The sequence below is a fragment of the Dendrobates tinctorius genome, unplaced genomic scaffold, assembly GCF_039654945.1.
Source record: "Dendrobates tinctorius isolate UK_male_01 unplaced genomic scaffold, ASM3965494v1 ptg000030l, whole genome shotgun sequence".
NCBI classification, from domain to species: domain Eukaryota; kingdom Metazoa; phylum Chordata; class Amphibia; order Anura; family Dendrobatidae; genus Dendrobates; species Dendrobates tinctorius.
In genome coordinates, this window is record NW_027361698.1 from 31,565,617 (window position 1) to 31,589,198 (window position 23,582).

At 45.2% G+C, this 23,582-nt stretch overlaps 1 protein-coding gene across 1 annotated transcript in view; it reads right to left on the bottom strand.

The window, feature by feature from the left end:
• QRFPR (pyroglutamylated RFamide peptide receptor) overlaps positions 1 to 23,582 on the bottom strand; it is a 92,286-nt gene that overhangs the window by 67,395 nt on the left and 1,309 nt on the right. The gene's annotated exons all lie outside the window — the stretch shown is intronic.

The window sequence follows — 23,582 nt, forward strand, 5'->3', positions numbered from 1 at the left end:
GTGTTTTGAGGGAGCGACTAAAACTGTGCAAATTGTGGATAGTCTTAATTTCTTGGGGTAGAGCATTCCAGAGGATTGGTGCAGTGCTGGAGAAGTCTTGGAGTCGGGAGTGGGAGGTGCGGAATAGTGCAGAGGTTAGTCATGCTTTGCATGCTCCACTGAGATTGCCTGCCTAGGCCTATTAAGTCCCACTAAGACACACCACTGTGTCTTGGTATTAAGAATTTTATTTTTTGTGTCCTGTCTGACTGTGACCTTCAGTGCATCGGTAAGAAGATGAACATATTGCCTATTTTTCCTTCAAATGTAATGTTATGTGGTGTAATATGAAATGTGATGTATAATGGAAGTTGTAATGTGCATTAAAGGTATAAGTAAGGCTAGTTTCACACTAGCGTCACCAAGCGCAGTGCAGGGCCGCCGCTAAGCTCCGCCCCCGGCTGTGCCCCCTCCGGTCAGCTCCTCCTCTGGATGCATGATGCTGCATGCGATCAGCGTACCCTATATTTTGCATTGGGTACATTGACGTGCGCCAAACGCACTCTGCTGCATCTTTGTGCGCAAAACCATACCAGCACATGGCCAGCATACCCACCGCTAAATATAGGGTACGCTGATCGCATGCAGCATCATGCGCCCAGAGGAGGAGCTGACTGGAGTGGGCGCGGCCGGGGGCGGAGCTTAGCGGTGGGCGGCCCTGCGCTGCGCTTGGTAATGCTACTGTGAAATTAGCCTAATATTGACAGTGTGTAGTTTGATTATAGGGATAGTGTGAATTTATGTTTGGGACTAGCATGTTGATGATTATGGCTTATAGCTAATGAAAACCTAAAGTCACTACCAGCAGGGCAAGCAAGCTCCTGTAAGGCATATTGTGCCAATTCAGGCCAGGTGTCCTGTTTACAGGCCCAGTAGTCAAAGGGGAATGAACTGTGAGGGAGAACATCAATAGAGGAGGAGAGGTAATTTTGAACCATAGTTGACAACTGCTGTCTCCTGTCTGTTGCAATCGATTCAGTATTACCAGTCGTGTGAGTGGTACTCGAGAAATCAGTCCACAACATGATCATGAAACCCCTGTCTCCAATGCCACTTCGGCTGTGTGCACCACAAACACCTCTTCCATGTTGCCCAGTACTGCTCGTGGTAGAATCTGCACTGCTGCTGTGTGCTGGGAATGCCTCTAACAAACGGTTTACCAGAGTAGCTTGTTTGTTCGCAAATACTAGCTCTAGGTTCTCCTGTGGCATGATGTTCTGTAATTTGCCTTTATAGCATAGATCGAGGATGCTGGCCAACCAGTAGTCGTCATCCTTCATAATTTTGGCAATGTGGGGGTCCCTTTTTAGGATTCAGCAAGAGATAATCACACATGTGGGCCAATGTTCCAGGTGTCAATGATGCATTGCCAGTGGTGGGTGGAGGAGCAAATCCACAACCCTCCAGTCACGCACAAACCCTGTACCTGACCTTGGCAAGCCAACATTTTCTCTTGCCCCCTGATAAGCATCCTCCTCCCCAAAATAATCATCCCCCTCATCCTCCTCTTCCTCTTCTTCCTCCACCTTGTCCAGGACAGTTACCTGAACAGACAATGCCTGACTTTCTTTAAGGCTTTACTCCTCCTCCTCCGCTGCTGCAGACGCCTGATCCTTAATGTGCGTCAAAGTTTGCAGGAGCAGACGCATAAGTGGCATGCTCATGCTTATGATGGCGTCGTCTCCGCTTACCAGCCGTGTGCATTCCTCAAAACACTGAATGACTTTACAGAGGTCTTTCAGCTTTGACCATTGCACACCCGACAACTCCATGTATGCCCTCAAACTGCCTGCCCATGTATCCTCCCACAAATTCATTAGAGCCTGCCTCTGTTCGCACAGCCTCTCAACCATGTGCATGGTGGAGTTCCACTTTGTTGCAACGTCTATGATTAGGCAGTGCTTGGGGAGGTGGCGCGATCCCTGCAGCCTCTGCATACGACTGATGTCTACGGGCAAGCGACAGATGTGCGAGCACAGTCTTCGCACCTTATGGAGCAGGGCTGGTAACTCCGGATAATTATTTATGAAGCACTGCACCACCAGGTTCAAGGTGTGAGCAAGGCAAGGTATGTGTCTGAGTTTTGCCAAGGCTATGGCCACCACAAAATTACGTCCGTTATCACTGACTACCTTGCCTGGCTCAAGATGTAGACTGCCCAGCCATGACTCAGTTTCTCACTGCAAGTAGTCGGCCAGTACATCCGCGGTGTCTGTTGTCGCCCAAAGACATCATCTTTAAAACAGCCTGCTGACGCTTACCACTAGCTGTTTGACAGTGGGACACCTCGTGTGCAACACTGGCAGCTGCGGATGGAGTGTTCGTGCAACTGCACTCTGTCGACGAGCTTTCACTTCTGGAGGAGGAGAAGACAGAGGGTTGAACGCCTACAGACAACTGTTGCCTGTACCGTGGGCTAGGCAGCACTGTCCCACCGCCACTGTCCCCTGTGGACCCTGCATCTACCACATTCACCCAGTGCGCAGTGATGGACAAGTAATGGCCCTGGCCATGCCTACTGGCCCATGCATCTGTTGTGAGGTGCACCTTTCCACTCACTGATTGTTTGAGTGCATGGACAATGTGTTCTTTCACATGCAGGTGGAGGGCAGGTCATAGTGTGGGACAACGTAGGCCATGAGCTCTCAGAACGCTGTGCTTTCAACCAAACGGAAGGGAATCATCTCTAATGAGATCAGTTTGCCAATGTAGGCATTCAAAGCCAGTGTACGCGGATGAGAGGATGAGTATTTTCTTGTCCTACTGAGTGTCTCTGCTAGGGTGAGCTGGACTTGAGAGCTGCATATGGTGGAACTAGCGGTGAACATGGAAGACTGAGAGGGGGTTGGTGATGGTGGAGGTGGTGGTGATGGCCTAGATGCAGTCTTTCGTTGGAAAAACATTGTGATTCCCTGACTGCTTTGGCTTTGCGAGGACACCTCAACATTTCTTGCTGGTGGTGTGCTAACCAGTGGGCTTACAGTGGGGGTAGCGATGGAGCTTTGCTGGCTACCTTCAGTCGGAGCAGGTGCACGTGTGCTACCTGAGGTTTTGTAGTCCATCCACGCTTGCAAGTGCATGGTGTTTACATGTCTAAGCATGCAACTGGTATTCAAATTTCGGAGATTTGTCCCTCGGCTAAAGGTCCTTCCACACTTCTTACAGATAACCTTTGTTTCACCAATAGGATTTTGGTAAAAAAAAGTGCCACACTGCACTCTTCCTACTATGGGAAAAATTTTCAGGGCTTGCTCGCTGTGCTAATTTGACGGTCTGGCCAAGCTGTCCTGCAGCTCTTTTTGTTTTTTTAACACGTTTTTGGACTGCTACGGGCCTGCCAAATAACCGCAGCTGCGATGTCGATGCCTGCTGCGGATCCTCCTCTTCTGAGCTATTGCCAGCGGCACCCTCTTCCCCCAATGGATGCCAATCTGGGTGTGATGGTTACGTGTGACTGGACACACCGCCTCCAGCAGGGCGAATTTCTCTGACACATGTGACCCTGGATACACCGCCTCCAGTAGGGCGAATTTAAATAATATAACGTGCAGCCGGATATACTGCCTCCAACTAGGGGAAGAGTCTTGAGGAGATCATTTGCATATTCCCAGTGCCTTCTGGGATAAGTGACGAGTCTCCGCGAGCTCAACAATCACTGAGTTTTGGCCGTTGCAGCTGAAAAGAGGAAATCGGAAAACCGCGCGCCTATTGGCGTGCGAATTTTGGCTCATCTTTCATCGTTTTTAAGAAATCTCAATATGGAAGAGCCCAGGAGCCATTTGGTGAGCTGCACTTCTTGCTACATGTTCACAGACTTACCAGTGGAAAAGCCAAATTTCACATGCCACAAATGCAAGCTTATGTCCCTGTTGGAGGAAAAGTTGCAAAATCTCGAAGAGAGGTTAGCTACGTTGAAGATCATTAAGGAAGGTGAAGAGTTCTTAGACAGAGCATAATTATCTCTTCATGTTACAGAAAGAGAAGAAATTCGAAGTGCACCTGAAGAAACAGAGGAATGGAGACATGTGACCCAGAGAAGCAGGAAGATCAGGAGGCAGTCAGCACCCATACTTCCCAGGAACCAGTACCAGGCTCTCACGCAGGAGAACGATGAAGAAATACATCAGGATAAGACTTTGCCCACAAACAGCAACCTTGTACGCCTTCAGAGTCCTCCTGGATGGAGAAAGAAAAACGTTGTGAAGAAGAAACGGAGAGTGGTGGTCATGGGAGATTCCCTGTTGAGAGGAACAGAGGCCGCTATCTGCAGACCGGTTTATAACTTCAAGCGAAATGTGCTGTCTTCCAGGTGCAAAAATTAAAGATGTGTCTGACAGGATATCAGGACTCTTCAGACCTACAGATGACTACCCATTCCTACTACTACATGTGGGGACCAATGACACCGCAAGAAACGACCTGGAAACCATCTGCAGAGACTTTGAAGACTTAGGCAAGAAAGTGAAAGAACTGGGAGCGCAGGTGGTCTTCTCTTCCATCCTCCCAGTGGCTGGCCATGGAACAAGGAGGTGGAATAAGATTCTGCAGGTGAACAACTGGCTACGTCGATGGTGCCGTCAGCAACAATTTGGATTTATGGATCACGGAGTGAATTACCTTTATGATGGACTACTTGCTAGAGATGGGGTGCACCTTACGAAGACTGGAAAACATGTATTTGGAAGTCGCCTTGCTACACTTGTAAGGAGAGCTTTAAGCTAGAACAACATGGGAAGGGAAGCAAAAGACCAGAAAAAGCCATACACCTGACAAATGCTATTGAGAACTCTGCTATTAGAAGTGGAAAGGAAGAACAAAGACATAAAATCTAATTAATAAAAATATTGGAGAAAGAGAAACCAATCACAAACTAAAATGTTTCTATACTAATGCACAAAGCATGGGCAACAAACAAGGAGAATTGGAACTACTAACACAGGAAAAGAAATATGATGTCATTGGAATCACTGAAACTTGGTGGGACAATACACATGATTGGAATACAAGACTAGAAGGATACAACTTATCTGCAAGAAACAGACTTGATAAACGAGGAGGAGGTGTCGCATTGTATGTTAGAAACTCGTATATTTGCACAGAGATTGAAGCTTCAGAGACTGGGAGTTCTGTGGAAACTGGGTAAGAATACAAGGACAGAACAATGGAAAGCACACCATTGTAAGCATTTCCTACAGGCCGCCTGTGCAAGCTGAAGATATGGATGATCTCTTTATGCATCAAATGGCCAAGTTCTCCAAAAAATATGACATAGTTGTCATGTGAGATTTCAACTATCCAGACATTTGTTGGGAATCTCTCTCAGGCAAAACTAACAGGTCAAGGAAATTCTTATCCTCTCTTGCTGACAACTTTATCTTCCAAAAGGTAGGGGAGAAAACAAGGGGAACTGCTACCTTGGATCTAATCCTTATAAACATGGAGGAAATGGTTGAGGAGGTAAAAGTGGCTGGGACCCTAGGAGGTAGCGACCATGCTATTTTAGAATTTTGGATAACTAGAGGAGGAAGACCTGTGAAGACTCAGATGTCAAGGTTAGATTTCAGAAAGGCAGATTTTAAGGGATTCAGAAAGAGAATTGGAGGGATCCAATGGCTGGATATCCTTAAAGACAAAAATGTCCAGGAAGGATGGGAAATCTTGAAAAATGAAATTCTCAAAGCACAATTGTTAACAATTCCGAAAAGAGGGAAGAATAGGAAGCATTTAAGGAAGCCAGGATGGATGAACACAGAACTTAAGCACATGTTAGAAAGGAAGAAAAAAATGTTTATAAAATGGAAAGAGGGAGGCATATCTAAAGAAGAATATAATGCTGTCTGCAGAACCTGCAGGGTACAAATCAGATTAGTAAAGCTGGCAATGAATTGAGGCTTGCAAGAGATGTCAAAAGCAATAATAAAGGATTTTGGGGATATGTCAAAAGTAAAAGAAAAGTCAAAGATGCTATAGGATTTTTACAGGATGAAAATGATGAAATAGTAAGACAGGATGTTCAGAAGGCCGAACTTTTAAATTCCTATTTTGCATCTGTTTTCTCTCAGAAAGGAACTGTAACATCAACTGTTCTTCACTGTCCTATTAAGGGAATAGAATAATCCAGGATATCTATAAACAGAAAGATAGTGAGGAAACACTTAGCTAACCTAAATGAATTCAAGTCTCCAGGTCCAGATGAATTACACCCCAGAGTACTGAAGGAGATAACAGAAGAAATTTTTGAACCCCTCTCCATAATCTTTGAAAATTCTTGGAGAACAGGAGAAGTCCCAGAAGACTGGAGAAGAGCAAATGTTGTTCCTATCTTCAAAAAGGGGAAGAAGGTGGACGCAGGCAACTATAGGCCGGTGAGTCTGACTTCTATACCAGGAAAGATCTTTGAACAAATTGTTAAACAACATGTATGTCAGTACCTGGATAAGAATGAAGTGATTAAACAGAGTCAGCATGGGTTTGTAACTAATAAGTCATGTCAGACTAACTTATTTTCATTCTATGATGGAATCACTGATTGGGTGGACCAAGGAAATGCTGTAGATATAGTACATCTTGACTTCAGCAAAGCATTTGACAGAGTATCTCATACAATCCTTATTGAAAAAATGACTAAGTATGGAATGGACAAGGCAACAGTTAGGTGGATTCATAACTGGCTTAATGATCGGACCCAAAGAGTGGTCGTAAATGGCTGCACATCCAGTTGGAAGAATGTCTCAAGTGGGGTACCACAGGGCTCTGTCCTGGGCCCTGTATTGTTCAACATCTTTATCAACGATTTAGATGCAGGAATTGAGGGTAAACTGATTAAATTTGCTGATGACACAAAGCTAGGAGGGATAGCTAATACTAGAGAAGAGAGAGAGAGGATTCAAAAAGATTTAAATAAACTGGAGAAGTGGGCAGCAACTAACAGAATGGTTTTTAACAGGGAAAAATGCAAAGTACTACATCTGGGCAATAAAAATGAAAAAAGCATATACAGAATGGCAACAGCACATGTGAAAAAGACTTGGGTATACTAATAGATCACAGACTGAATATGAGTCAACAGTGTGATGCAGCAGCAAAAAAGGCAAATGCAATTCTAGGATGTATTAACAGAAGCATACAGTCTAGATCACGTGAAGTCATTATTTCCCTCTACTCCTCTTTGGTCAGACCTCATCTGGAATATTGTGTCCAGTTTTGGGCACCACATTTTAAAAAAGACATCAACAAACTGGAGCAAGTTCAGAAAAGAGCGACCAGAATGGTGACCGGTCTGCAAACCCTGTGTTATGAGGAAAGTTTGCAGGATTTGGGAATGTTTAGTTTGCAAAAGAGAAGACTGAGAGGAGACTTAATAGCTGTCTACAAATATTTAAAGGGCTGTCACATTGTAGAAGGATCGACTTTATTCTCATTTGCACAAGGAAAGACTAGAAGCAATAGGATGAAACTGAATGGGAGGAGACACAGATTAGATATTAGAAAAAACTTTTTGACAGTTAGAGTGATCAATGAGTGGAACAAGCTGCCACGAGAAGTGGTGAGTTCTCCTTCAATGGAAGTCTTCAAACAGAGGCTTGACAGACATCTGACTGGGATGATTTAGCGAATCCTGCTTTGAGCAGGGGGTTGGACCAGATGGCCCAGGAGGTCCCTTCCAACTCTACGATTCTATGATTCTATGATTCTATGATTCTCCAGCAGGCGTATTTCAGAATTACACGTGTATCTGGATACACCGCCTCCAGGAGGGTGAATTTAAATAATAAGGGGAAACACCAGGGAAACCGATACAATGGAGGGCCCTGCGATAGGGAACGGGGGTGTGGAGACCTTCTGCACTCCCCTGAGTCAGTGTCTCTACACTCCCCTGAGTCAGTGTCTCTACACTCCTAACAGTCCCTATGCAGGTTCCGCACCTTGCGACGAGCAGGATACCTAAAAATCCTAGCTCGCCCTGCACCTAACCCTTTCTAGTGAAATGGACGGTGCAGAAACTAATCCCACCACTGCACTGAAACACACAAAAGGAAAGGTACAAACAGGGATAACACCACTTAGCTTTGCTCTGTTGCTCTTGCTCCCAGCAACAGAGTATGACACCCGAATTCAGCTTCCACCTGAAGCTACTACACCAGAGCTCTGACTGAGCAGCAAGGAACTCCTCTCAATAGCTCCTTCCTTCACCAGACTTGGTTGAAATTACCAATATCACCAACAGTGATTGCAACCACCTGACACTCTTTTATAGGTAAGAGCCAGAGCAATCACACCTGCTTCTTAATCACGTGCACTAAATTAAAGTAACCAGAGTACAATGACCCTAACAGCCACTGGAGGCAAAACTAGAACTAAAACAACCACAGTGCAATGACCCTAATGGCCACCGGGGGCAAAACTAACCTTAAGCACACAGCTTAAGGGAAAAAAAAGGTTACTAGTGCTTTTATCTGTCATAATCCAGCATGGATCATGACACTGGGTTAACAACTGAGTCATCCATCACCTCTTCAATTTCATCTGCACCTTCCTCTGTGTCACCGTGTAAGGTGGTATAGTATGTAGGAAGGGGCACCTGAGTTTTATCAGGGTAAGAATCTGGCTCAGTAGACTGCGAGAGCAATGCAGTGCTCTGGGTGAATGTACCAGTAGAATCATATAGCACTGGCTGTGCATCAGTGCACTCCATGTCATATTCATCTTGGACTGTGAAATTCAGGATTTCACTTGATAACTTAGGCATGGTATGTGAAAAGAGCTCCAGGGAGTAATCTGAAGTGTGACCTGCCGCATCCTTCACTTTTGGTGGGGGTGAAGGACACAAGGAAAGGTGTTGTTCCTGATCAGGAGCCTCCACTGACGACTTTGTGCTTGCAGTTTTTGAAACTTCAGAAGAGGAGGCGATAGAGCTGGAGGCTGTTTCGGCAATGTAAGCCAAAACCTGTTCCTGATGCTCCGGCTTTAAAAACAGTTTACCTACTCGCAGAAAAGGGAGCCTTCTAGGCCTTCTGGAGCCAGACGATGACGCAGGCTCAACACCTCCTGCCTTAGGTGCTATTGTGCTTTTGGCACTACCAGCAAATGCACCACCACCACCAGTACCAGCTTGCCCCCCCGCCCACGTCCGCAGCCTCTTCCACCATACTTCCTCATGTTTAGGAAAATGAACCAAAAATACCAGCAGATATGTGGCGCCACTGAGGGTTCAGTCACCACAGAGGTACTGCACATCCTCCTGAGGTGTGGTACCCCACTATCCAGGTAAGATGGATACACCTGACCACACTCCAACACTCACATCCCACACGCACACCAGTAGTGTAGCAGAGCACCCTTGGTGGCTCCCTGCTTGGAACACAAAGTGTGCTGGGAGGTGGGTGGAGCTTAGACTGCACAAAAGAGCGGGAGAATATTAGTAAAGGTCAGTTGGTGAGAGAAGATCCCCTGAGAGGGATGGAGTGAAGGAAGTGCTGCAGCAGACTCCTGTGACCTGGAGCTGCTGGCACAGGAAAGAGCCATAGAAAGCCTGATTCTTCAGAAGGAAGATAGTTTAGTACGGAACGTAAGGAGAAGAAGAGAACTAAGGACTAGGGTCAGAGCAGAGACCTTCCTCAAGTTTGAAGCGCATGGCCGGGGTCCGGTCCCCGAGGTTTTATGGATACTGATGATCCTACAGCAGAAACCGGAGGAATAGAAGTCGTCACTACTTTATTCCCATCTAAGACTTGGGGGCACAACAGCAACGTGGGTGAGCCGGGACATGATAGCAAGAAGTCCCCGAAGCAGACTACAGCTGTCTGGCGTACAAGTAGAGTTCTAAGTAACATCAAGAAGGAGGAACCTGAGATTAATATGCAACTACAAGTACTTCAGATTAGGCGCTAGTGTGGAAACGTTCAGAGAAGGCACATGTTGGAGGAGTGCTGGAAAGGTGTACTTTACCTTGCCTGGGAGTAGGCTGAGCCCCTGACCTGGAGGACATGGCACCGAAGCAGGCATCTGTGTGCACCAGACTGTGAGTAAAGCCTTGGAACTACATGCCCTTGTGTCCTCCACTTATTCTTGCGCCTTACACCCGGCTCTGCTACATCTACTTCTTTACACCATATCCCCACTTACCAACCTCCTCTACTCTGCCCTGGGACTACAGCTTCACCTGTGGGGAGCTTCAACATCATTGCTGCACCACACCATCTGTTCCAGAGAAGCAACCCTGCAGCGCTGGTCAAACTGACCAGAAACCACAGGTGGCATCACGAATCATCTCAACAACTTTATCCCCATCTCTCTACCCCCTTTTACATTGACCGCCTGAGGCCACGGACCGGGTCACCGCAACTGTGACATCTACCATTGTAATCAACGGGCCCGGCACCGAGTACCCCACGGCCTCTGGGGGCGAGTCAGATATATGGTACTGTATGAGGAGCATACAGCTGTATACGGTGTAGGGAAAAATTTAAATCTCCGTATATATTTCTGAAGCCACACACAGACGCTCACTCAGTACGGATTTGACCATTATACAAACAGCAGATATATGGTACTGTATGAGGAGCGCACAGCTGTATACAATGTAGGGGAAAATTTAAATCTCCATATTTATTTATGGAGTCACACACAGACGCTCTCTCAGTATGGATTTCACCGTAATACAAACAGCAGATATATGGTACTGTATCAGAAGCGTACAGCTGTATATGTTGTAGGAAAAAAAAATTAAATCTCCGTATATATTTCCGGAGTCACACACAGACGCTCACTCAGTATGTATTTGACCGTAATACAAACAGCAGATATACGGTACTGTATGAGGAGTGCACAGCTGTAAACGGTGTAGGGGAAAATTTAAATCTCCGTATTTATTTCCGGAGTCACACACAGATAGTCAGCATGTATTTGTCCGTGATACCGGCCGGTACACGGTAGTGTGTGAGGAGCGTACAGCTCTATACGATGTGGGAAAACATGAACGGTCGGTAACTGTGCAGAAAAAAAGAATAAAAGTATTTGTGCTGTGTAAAAAGCAGTCTGCACAGCAGTGTACACACAGCAATACAGCTATCAGGCAGCCTAATAACCAGCGCTGCTGCACACAAGAAAATCCTCCCCTGTCACTGTGCACTAACTGTACTGCACAATTGCTATCTGCACAAGCACATAAGAACTTCTTATATCTTTACAGCCCCAACTCTCTCCCTACTGATAAACAGCAAACTCTCCCTACTGTTAAGATCAGCAGAAGTAAAATGGAGGTCGGCAGTCAGGGCTTTTATAGACACTATGATGCCCCCCAAAGCAAGCCAATCACTACTATGCCCTTCTCTACGATGGTGGTTGACGCTGCACATGTCATCTCTTTGCCCACAGTGTACATCCTTGCTCATTGGCTGAAAAAAAGGCACCTGCAAGCATTCTGGGAAATCCGATTTTGGCGCTCATTTTGCCGACCGCATGGCCGACTTCATGCTATCGTCGGGTTTCGGTCGGCGAAACCCGACTTTGGTATAAGTCTGCGACTTATGAATCTGGCCGACCTGTTTCGCTCAACTCTACTCATGACCAATAGAGATTGCCAGAAGTGTCTTACCTGGGCCAAGGAGAAAAAGAACTGGACTGTTGCTCAGTGGTCCAAAGTGTTTTCAGATGAAAGTAAATTTTGCATTTCATTTGGAAATCAAGGTCCCAGAGTCTGGAGGAAGAGTGGAGAGGCACACAATCCAAGCTGCTTGAGGTCTAGTGTGAAGTTTCCACAATCAGTGATGGTTTTGGGGAGCCATATCATCTGCTGGTCCACTGTGTTTTATCAAGACCAAAGTCAATGCAGCTGTCTACCAGGAAATTTTAGAGTACTTCCCTCTGCCGACAAGATTGGTGGTCTACCTGGATGATATCCTCATGTTTTCTCCAGACCAGTCTGCCTACAGAAAGAACGTGTGGCAAGTACTCGATCGAGAAATGTTTCTCCGAAGAAACGTCCTTGCTATTCTTGGGGTACATTATCTCGGACTCTGGTCTATGCATGGATCCGGCGAAAGTGTCCTCCGTTCTCAATTGGCCATGGCTCCATGGGGTGAAGGCAATCCAACGCCTCCTTGGCTTTGCGAATTACTATCGGCAGTTCATCCACCATTTCTCCTCATTGGTTCGGCCTATCTTGTCTCTTATCCACAAAGGAGCTAACCCTAATGCTTGGTGTTCAGAGGCAGAGGATGCCTTTCTATCCTATCTATCCTTGAAACAAGCTTTCACCACTGCTCCAGGGCTTCACTGTCCAGAGGTTAGTAAACCTTTCATCCTGTCTACCAGGGTCAGTGCTGCTCTTTTGCAGAGATCTTCTTCAGGACGTCTTGTCACCTGCAGCTTCTTTTCCAAAGTGTTTTCCACTTTGGAGTGAAATTACTCCATTTGTGACAAAGAGTTATTGGCCATTAAGTTGGCCTTGGAGGAATGGAGATACTTACTAGAAGGTGCCATACATCCGTTCAAGATCTTCACGGACCATAAAAACCTGGCGTACATTCAGTCAGCACAAAGGCTCAATCCCCGGCAGGCCAGGTGGTAATTGTTCTTCGCCCATTTTGACTTTGAACTCCATTTCCGGCCAGACGATAAGAACATTAAACTGATGCTTTATCAAGATCTTTCCAGTCGACTGATACTGAAGAGGAACCTTTACATATCGACCTGTCCTAGATAATTACCGTGGCTCCTGTCAACTTGACTTCCTTACCCCCGGGAAGAACCTTTGTGGTTGAGAGCAATCGAAAATGAGTGTGATGCTGGGCACATTCATTCAAAATTGCCAGCCATGTTGGAGTCAAGAAGAGTCTCTCCCTGTTGTCCCGCTACTACTGATGGCCATCTCTTTCCCAGGATGTCAAAGACTTTGTGGCCTCTTGTCCATCCTGCGCCAAGAACAAGGTACCCAGACAACCACCTTCTGGGCTTCTGCTTCCTCTTCCAGTACCTTCGGCTCCATGGCAGCACATAGCCATGGATTTTATCACCGACCTGCCTCGTTCCTCCAGTTGTACTGTGATCCTGATGGTTGTGGATCGATTCGCAAAGATTATTCCTTTCCCTGTTCTACCCTCTGCTCCCGAATTGGCAAAGATTTTCATCACTCACATCTTCCGAATTCACGGCTTCCCTCTGCATATTGAGTCAGACAGAGGGGTTCAATTCTCCTCCCGGTTCTGGAGAGCTCTTTGTGGAGTAATGAAAGTGTCACTGGACTTTTCATCTGCCTACCATCCCCAAACCAACAGGCAGGTGGAACAAATGAATCAGATCCTTACATCTTATCTCCGTCACTTTTCAAATGCTCATCAGAACGACTGGGTCAGTTTACTTCCTTGGGCAGAGTTTGAATACAATAACCACACCAGCGAATCTTCCTCCAAGTCTCCCTTCTTCATTGTCTTCGGACAACACCCCAGTGTGCCTCTACCAATACCTTCTGTCTTGGGAGTGCCTGTGGCCAACACTCTGTCCATGGAGCTCTCCGGGGTCTGGCAGGAGACCAAATGCACCCTCGAAAAAGCACGGGACAAGATGAAACTACATGCAGATAAAAGGCGTCTGGACTCTCCTCCTTTTCTCCCTGGTGTCAAGGTGTGGCTTTCCTCTAAATACGTTCGCCTTAAGGTACCATCTTACAAACTGGGCCCCTGATACTTTGGTCTTTTTGAGGTCCTCAAGCGTATTAATGACGTGGCGTACAAATCGAAGTTACCCGCCTCGCTCCGCATTCCCAATTTCTTCCATGTGTCTCTCCTCAAACCTGTGGTACTTTCATCCTTCTCCAAGCCACACAGCCTGCTGGCATGGGGATGAGTTTGAGGTAAATGATATCCTGGCCATGAAGAAGGTAAGAGGGAAATCCTTTCCTTAATTGACTGGAAGGGCTTTGGTCCTGAAAAAAGGTCTTGGTAACCCCGGGAAAATATCCAAGCACCCCAGATTTTGTCTACATTCCTTTCCAGCCTTAGAAAGGGGGGGCATAAAGAAGGGGGTACTATCATGCCACTCTCACCGCATTCCTCTGGAGCCGGCGCCCAGCGCCCAACGTGATCACTTCTGGTATTGTGGTCGGTCCGGGGGTCTCGTCGAGTGTGCACGCGCACTTCCCGCACTTGACTCTTTGGCGGTTCACTCGACTCCAGGTATTTGTCAAGCGCGCATGCACTTCCCCCATAGCCTGACTTCGGCCATGCCAACTCTGACGTCTCTATGGTCCTGGAGAAGTCCCCACACACATACCCTATATCAGTCTGCCTCTTCCTGTAGGCGGCACCTGATTATCATTCTGGCTTCCTTGCTAGACTTGCTTGGTCCCCGCTGCTCTCTGTACTCAGGTCCCTTGCTCTGTGTTCAGGCATGCTTTCCTGCACACCCTCTGCTCTGCCTTGCACCAAGGTGTACTTCCCAGCATGCACTCTGCTTTGCATTGCACCCCGGCGTGCTTCCCAGGACGCACTCTGCTTTGCCTTGTACCCAGGCGTTCTTCCCAGCACGCGCTCTGTTTTGCCTTGTACCCAGGCTTGCGTCCCAGCATGCGCTCTGCTTTGCCTTGTACCCAGGCGTGCTTCTCTGCACGTGCTTTGCCTCTTATCCGGCCGTGCTTGTCAGTGCACGCTCTACGCTCTCTTGTACCCAGCATGCCCCTGTGTACACGCACTGCACTACCCTGTACCCTGTGTATCCCCGTGTATACGCTTACACACTCTTGTACCCAGCTTGCCCCCATGTTCACGCTTTGCACACTCCTGTATCCTGCATGTCCCCGCCTGCACCTTGTTAGACACATTCCCTCGCGTCTTCTCTCTGAGCCAGCCACCTGGTTCCAGCAGTAATGGTACTTTACCCCCCTGAGTCTCCCCTTGATGCTCCCTGTATACGGGGTGGTCCTCACTAGGTCAGCTCGCCCTGAGTGGGTTGGTATCACGACCCAGAGGGTCCACTCCAGGAGTCGGCACAGCTTCCATAACAACTCAGTAGAGTTGAGCGTATTTGTTCGGGTTTCCTCTTATTCGGCAAGCTATAGCGCTTACCGAATAAGCTGCAGAGGGAACCAGGCTTCCTGGATCGCGCCGACCAATCAACTGATTAGCACAGCAGCTGCATGTGTCGTGGCTCTGTCACAGTCACAGCACATGCATGGAGAGCCTAATTGTCAGAGTTTGACAGCAGCATTTAACAGGTTAACTGCCACAGGTGGATCGCGATTCCATCAGCGGCTGTTAGATAGAGGCACATGTCACATGTTCAATACAGCTGATATGTGCTAGTAAATATATATGAGCTCACACCAGAGCCCACATAAAAGGGGGAAGAAAAAACATGTGCAGTACATGTATGGCGTATGTCATGAAGGGGTTAAATTCCTGATACATATGAGATTTTAGAAAATGTCATACCCTGAAATGGCATTGATAAGTTAACTTTTGAGTAGATCAAAAACCTGTAATCTCATTACAGTTTCGTTACTTTCTAGTGGGTCGGGCTCTCCTCCTTCAGTGATAGTTCTGGTTAGTAGAACCTCTACAGTATTAGAAGAACTATGAGGCTCAGCAGAAGTTCTGTTGTAACACATTCAGCTATCAGTGCTTTTTCCTGCATCTATACTACTATCACACTATTTTCATACAGAAATAGCGGACATTTGAAAAAGCACACAGCTTGGGACATTGAGAACCATGATGCTATGTGCTGGGGATTGTGATTCTCTAGGAAGGTAAGAGCACCTTGGTCTAAAGCTGAGTAGGAGGAGGAGGGACGTGAGCAGCTAACTGCTGTATAGAAATCAATGGGCTGGAAAGAGGTAACTGGTATATTAGGAATTAACCCCTCTCCTGAAATACTGTATAACTATTGTGCTTTCTTGGTCATGGTCTGAGCGGACATCAAGCACCATGGAAATGAACTGGACACTATCAAAGATAAAAAGGATAAAAGCTCCTATTGCAGGAGAATAGAGAAAGCAAGCCAATTGCAAGCTTTCTTATTTTCATAGCAATTTAATCAATTTAATAACTTGAAAATGTCCCTTTTATGACCTCTGGTTATTCAATTTGAAACCCACACATTTTAAAATCCATACACATGTGGAAGATATATACAAAAGTATCACATTCACACATTTCTGAAATGTAGATTTTTCTTCTGGATTTGTGGGTGGAAAATCCAAAATATGTGGATGGATAATTTAACAAATCTCATCAACATATGGAAAAAATATCAGCACCGAAATTAAGTTTAATAAAACCATTTTGTTGTATTGTAGCTCCCTTCAGATTCTAACTGAATTACGGCAGATTTTTTTTGCAGCAATTTCTCTACTGGTAATCTAATCTAGCAGTGATTAAGCTCTGTAATATAATTATATTCAGCACTCGACTATGGGATGGAGGATATGTATGATGGGTATATGGGCACGGGCCTATGGGATCGTGGATATGTATGATGGGTATATGGGCACGGGCCTATGGGATCGTGGATATGTATGACAGGTATATGGGCACGGGACTATGGGATCGTGGATATGTATGATGGGTATATGGGCACGGGCCTATGGGATCGTGGATATGTATGATGGGTATATGGGCACGGGCCTATGGGATCGTGGATATGTATGACGGGTATATGGGCATGGGACTATGGGATGGAGGATATGTATGACGGGTATATGGGCACGGGACTATGGGATGGAGAATGTGTGATGGGTATATGGGCACGGGACTATGGGATGGAGGATATGTATGATGGGTATATGGGCATGGGACTATGAGATGAAGGATGTGTGATGGGTATATGGGCACTCGACTATGGGATGGCGAATATATATGATGGGTGTATGGGCATGGGACTATAGGATGGAGAATATGTATGATGGGTATATGGGAATGGGACTATGAGATGGAGGATGTGTGATGGGTATATGGGCATGGGACTATGGGATGGAGGATATGTATGATGGGTATATGGGCACGGGCCTATGGAATGGAGGATGTGTGATGGCTATATGGGCACTCGACTATGGGATGGAGGATAGGTATGTTGGGTATATGGGCACTGGACTATGGGATGGAGGATAATTATAATTTGTTAAAACTATCCACAGTTAGTTACTATGCCCGGGCAGCGCTGGGCTCTTCAGCTAATATTCATCTAAAAAAGAAAGAACCTGAACTTTGCGTTATACTACAATTCTCAGTATGTCAAAATAATAATTGTGAGTCCTCGGTGATTGACACCTAGCTAAGCTGACAAGATTTATTTATTTTGCTCATTTACATAGCACCATTAATTCCACAGCGCTTTACAGACATTATTGGCACTGTCCCCAATGGGGCTCACAATCTAAATTCCCTATCAGTATGACTTTGGGAGGAAACTCACACAAACTCCTTGCAGATGTTGTCGTCGGTGAGACTTGAACCCAGAACCCCAGCGCTGTAAGATTGCAGCGCTAACCACTGAGCCACAGAGTCGCCCTAGATCAGCTTGCATCCTGAAGATTTAGACAGCTTTCCTGTAACCTTTTCTTTTAGAAACGCTTTCCTGATAATGGGTTTCAATCCTTTTCTTGGCACTATATATTTTGATCATAACCAGAGCCAAATTATAGTCATTAAAAAAATCTGCATGTCTCCAATATCAAAAGACAGACAGGAGTTACGGGTTTAATATGTTTAAATTGACATATATAACACAAAATAGTTAGATATCTTGATGCAGAAAACTGTAGACACCTAATTTGAAAATACCAATGGATTGTGCTGTGTTAAGTGGAAAATTACAGATTTCTGCATCAAGATTTTTTTCTGCATCATGACATAGTTGACAAAATTATATGTTCAGTTAAAAAATACATCCGGCTACATCTGGTGTGACATCCAATTAACTACGGTATGTATTTATTTTATCTGAATGAAATGATGCATATGCATTTTATCAGATCTGGCTTTGCTAAATGAAGAATAGTAAGTATTTCATGTGCTCACTGATATTGCAATATAAGTATGGTTACTTTTGATACAAATGGCATTAAAAAATGCTTTACTTGTAGATCAATAAGGTCCAGCAGCAGAATACAATACATAATCCTCTATAGGCTAAACACTATAATAGATGCACCATTGGGAACATTTTTTTCTTACTAAAATGCTTGTAATATGGGCTGAAAATCATTTTTGCAATTGGGTTTCATTAAAAATGTTGCATCATTTGCCTTCTACAGACTCTGTGTGGCACTCTCTAGTGCTGGTAGCAGAATGAGTTCAAGGGACTATTTCCAGTCATTTTTGCATACCCTAGTAACCCTACTAAGAGTATTCTGAAATAGGGCTTAGGCAGCCCTTTCAGGATATGTAACTTTTATTGATGTGTGTTAGCCCGTTTATAGTTGCGCTGGCTATTCAAATGTATGTTAATGCCAACTGAATTTTTTCTTCTTCCCCCGCCCACAATCATGCCCACCCCTCTGCACTGATGTCAGTGATTCAGTCAGATTGCCATATGCCTGAGGATCGCATTGCAGTCCTTGGACTGGCCTTCGGCTCTCCTGACCTGAGTGCGACAGCTGCACAGAAATATATGCTGTCACTCTCAGGTAATGAGAACAGATGACCAGTCCGAGGATTGCGATGCGATCCTTGGGAGAGTAATATGGCAGTTTGACTGCACCCAATCAATGATGCTGATGCAGAGTGGTGGTAGGGATTATGGGTGGAGGAAAGGCTGAATATTCATTTGATGTTTAAATACTCTTGGCTAGCCGGCATGCACGTAAGTGTGAGATCAATATTCACCCCTTCGCCAGTTCATAATCCCACCCACACCTCTATGCTGGCATCACTGATTCAGTAAGACTGCTATATTCCTTGCCCGAGAATCGCATCATAATTCCTGACCTGAGCATGACGACATGTATTTCTATGCAGCTGCCAAGCTCAGGTCCAGAGAGCAAGTGGCCTCTCCTAGGATTGTGATGGATTCCTAGGGCATCAGGCAGCCTGACTGAATCACTGACACTGGCGCAGAGGATTACGGGTGGGGTAAGGGGCGAATATTTATTTGGCATTAGCATATGTCTGCCTACCCAGCGTACTACTATAAATTTTCAGGAGATTGCATTAACATAACAGGGCAACGTACAGAAACAAAAATGTTACTTATCCTGAAAGGGCTGCCCAAACTCTATATCAGAAGACTATTTGTAAGGTATGCAAAAATGACCGGGCAGATTCCCTTTAACTAAGAATCTGTCAGTTGGCCATTATGTTGGCTTGACAGGGATTTTGCAATGGTTTCATTTGTATCAGCTGTTTTTTGGCCACAGACTACTTCGGAGTTGAATGTGAAGAGGTATAAAAATTTTGCAAAAGCCAAACGGTGCAACATTTTTAATCCCTTTCTGTCATGAGACGTACTATCCCATCCATGTGCCCTGGGACTTAATTCCCAGGGACGGGATAGTACATCATAGCGATTAGCGGCGCCCACATGGTGATCGCGGCCAGGTGTCATGGGCGATTATCACAGCTGACACCCGGCACAATGTGTCAGGGGTGGTCACGGACCGCCCCCGACACGTTACAACCTTGCACACCGCGATCAAACACGATCGCGGTGTACCGGGGGTTAAAGGGAAGCATCGGCAGGCAGGGGGCTCCCTCCGTGCTTCCCTGAGCCCCCCACAGCAGCGCAATGTGCAGCGCTGCTGCGAGGGACTCCTTCACTGCAGGCCCCCGAATCCAAGATGGCGACAGGGGCCTTCGGGGGCCTGCAGGGAGCCGGCTTCCTCAGTGCCTGCAAAGCGCAGGCATGAGGAAGTCTGCAGCAGTGCCTGTGACAGATCGCTGATCTGATCTGTGATGTGACAGATCAGCGATCTGTCACAGGACAGTCATGTCCCACCTGGGACTATGTAATAAAATATTTTTTTTAAAAAATCGCCAAATGAATTAGAAAAAAAAAATTCCCCCGATAAATCCATTTTTTGGAAATAAAAAAACAATAAAAGTACACATATTAGGTATCACCGCGTCCGTAACTACCTGCCCTATAAAACTGTCCCATTAGTTAACTAACCCCTTTAGCGAACCCCTTAAAAAATAAAAATAAAAAACGAAGCAAAAAATAATGATTTATTATCATACCGCCAAACAAAAAGTGCAATAACGCGCGATCAAAAAGACGCATATAAATATCCATGGTACCACTGAAAATGTCATCTTGTCCCGCAAAAAATGAGCTGCCACACAGCATCATCAGCGAAAAAATAAAAAAGTTATAGCTCGCAGAATAAAGCGATGCAAAAATAATTATTTTTTTTATAAAATAGTTTTCATTGCATAAAACCGACAAAACATAAAAAAACGACCTAAATGAGGTATCGCTGTAACCGTACTGACCCAAAGAATAAAGCCGCATTATCAAGTTTATCGCACGCAGAACGGTGTAAACGCATCCCCCAAAAGATATTCATGAAACGCTAGTTTTTGTTCATTCTGCATCCCAAAAATCGGAATAAAAAGCGATCAAAAAATGTCACATGCCCGAAAATGGTACCAATAAAAATGTCAACTCGTCCCGCAAAAAATAAGACCTCACATGACTCGGTGGGTCAAAATACGGAAAAATTATAGCTTTCAATATGTGGTGATGCAAAAACTATTTTTACAATAAAAAGCGTCTTTTAGCGTATGACAGCTGCCAAACATAAAAACCGCCATAAATAGTAAATCAAACCCCCCGTTATCACCCCCTTAGTTAGGGAAAAATAATAAAATTAAAAGAAAATGTATTTATTTCCATTTTCCCATTAGGGTTAGGGTTAGGGCCAGGGCTAGGGTTAGGGCTAGGGCTAGGGTTAGGGCTAGGGTTAGGGCTAGGGCTAGGGCTGAGATCAGGGTTAGGGGTGTGTTGGGGTTAGGGTTGGAGTTAGAATTGGGGGTTTCCACTGTTTGGGCACATCAGGTGCTCTCCAAATGCAACATGGCGTCTGATCTCAATTCCAGCCAATTCTGAGTTGAAAAAGTCAAATGGTGGTCCTTCCCTTCCAAGCTCTGCCATGCGCCCAAACAGTGTTTTACCCCCACATATGGGGTATCAGCCTACTCAGGAATAAATTGCAAAACAACTTTTGGGGCCCAATTTCTCCTGTTACCCTTAGGAAAATAAAAAATTGGGGGCAAAATTATCATTTTTGTGGAAAAAAATGATCTTTTTATTTTCACGCCCGGGCGTTATAATCTTCTGTGAAGCACTTGGGGGTTCAAAGTGCTCACCACACATCTAGATAAGTTCCGTGGGGGGTCTAGTTTCCAAAATGGGGTCACTTGTGGGGGGTTTCCACTGTTTTGGTACATCAGGGGCTCTCCAAACGAACATGACACCTGCAGACCATTCCATCAAAGTCTGCATTCCAAAACGTCACTACTTCCCTTTCGAGCCCCGACGTGTGCCCATACAGTAGTTTTCTCCCACATATAGTGTATCAGCGTACTCAGGACAAATTGGACAACAACTTTTGGGGTCCAATTTCTCCTGTTACCCTGGGGAAAATAAAAAAATTGGGGACTAATTGATCATGCTTGTGGAAAAAAAATGATTTTTTTATTTTCATGCCCGGGCATTATAAACTTCTGTGAAGCCCTTGGGGGTTCAAAGTGCTCACCACACATCTAGATACGTTCATTAGGGGGTCTATTTTCCAAAATGGGGTCATTTGTGGGGGGTTTCCACTGTTTAGGTACATTAGGGGCTCTCCAAAAGCAACATGACACCCGCAGACCATTCCATCAAAGTCTGCATTCCAAAATGTCACTACTTCCCTTCCGAGACCCGACGTATGCCCATACAGTAGTTTTCACCCACATGTGGGGTATCAGCGTACTCAGGACAAATTGGACAACAACTTTTGGGGTCCAATTTCTCCTGGTACCCTTGGGAAAATAAAAAAATTGGTGACTAAAAGATCATGTTTGTGGAAAAAATACGTTTTTTTTATTTTCACGCCCGGGCGTTATAAACTTCTGTGAAGCACTGGAGGGGTCAAAGTGCTCACTACACATCTAGATAAGTTCCTTGGGGGTCTAGTTTCCAAAATGGTGTCATTTTTGGGGGGTTTCCACTGTTTTGGTTCATCAGGGGGCTCTCCAAACGCGACATGGTGTCTGATCTCAATTCCAGCCAAAAACGTCAAATGGTGCTGCTTCCCTTCTGAGCTCAGCCATGCGCCCAAATAGTGGTCTACCCCCACATATCAGGTATCAGCGTACTCAGGACAAATTGCTCAATAACTTTTAGGTCCTGTTACCCAAGGAAAAATAAGGATTGAGGGTGAAAAGATCATTTTTGTGGAAAAAATATGATTTTTTAATTGTACGGCTGTATGTTATAAACTTCTGTGAAGCCCTTGGGGGTTCAAAGTTTCCACCACACATCTAGATAAGTTCCTTGGTGGGGTCTAGTTTCCAAAATGGTGAAATTTGTGGGGGGTTTCCATTGTTTTGGCATATCAGGGGTTTTCCAATCGCGACATGGTGTCCGATCTCAATTCCAGCCAAAAACGTCAAATGGCGCTGCTTCTCTTCTGAGCTCTGCCATGCGCCCAAATAGTGGTTTACCCCCACATGTGGGGTATCAGCGTACTCAGGACAAATTGCTCAATAACTTTTAGGGTCCTGTTACCCTTGGGAAAATAAAAATTGGGGGTGAAAAAAATCATTTTTGTGGAAAAAATATGATTTTTTTAATTGTACCGCTGTACGTTATAAACTTCTGTGAAGCCCTTGTAGGTTCAAAGTTCTCACCACATATCTAGATAAGTTCCTTGGGGGGTCTAGTTTCCAAAATGGGGTCACTTGTGGGGGCTTTCCACTGTTTAGGTACATCAGGGGCTCTCCAAATGTGACATGGAGTCCGATCTGAATTCCAGCCAATTTTGCATTGAAAAAGTCAAACGGCGCTCCTTCCCTTCTGAGCTCTGCCATGCGCCGAAACAGTGGTTCCCCCCACATATCAGGTATCAGCGTACTCAGGGCAAATTGTACAATAAATTTTGCCATCCAATTTCTCCTTTTACCCTTTGTAAAATAAAAAAAATTGAACCTGAAGTATTTTTTTTGTAAAGAAAAGTTAAATGTTCATTTTTTTTAAATATTCAAAACATTCCTGTGATGCACCTAAAGAGTTAATAAACTTTTTGAATGTGGTTTTGAGCACCTTAAGGGGTGCAGTTTTTAGAATGGTGTCACTTTTGGGTATTTTCTATCATATAGACCCCTCAAAGTGGCTTCAAATGTGATGTGGTCTGTAAAAATAAAATGGTGTTGCAAAAATGAGAAATCGCTGGTCAATTTTTAACCCTTATAACTTCCTAACAAAATAAATTTTGGTTCCAAAATTGTGCTGATGTAAAGTAAGCATGTGGGAAATGTTACTTATCAAGCTTTTTGTGTGCCGTATCTCTGTGATTTAAGGGCATAAAAATTCAAAGTTGGAGAATTGCAAAATTTTCAAAATTT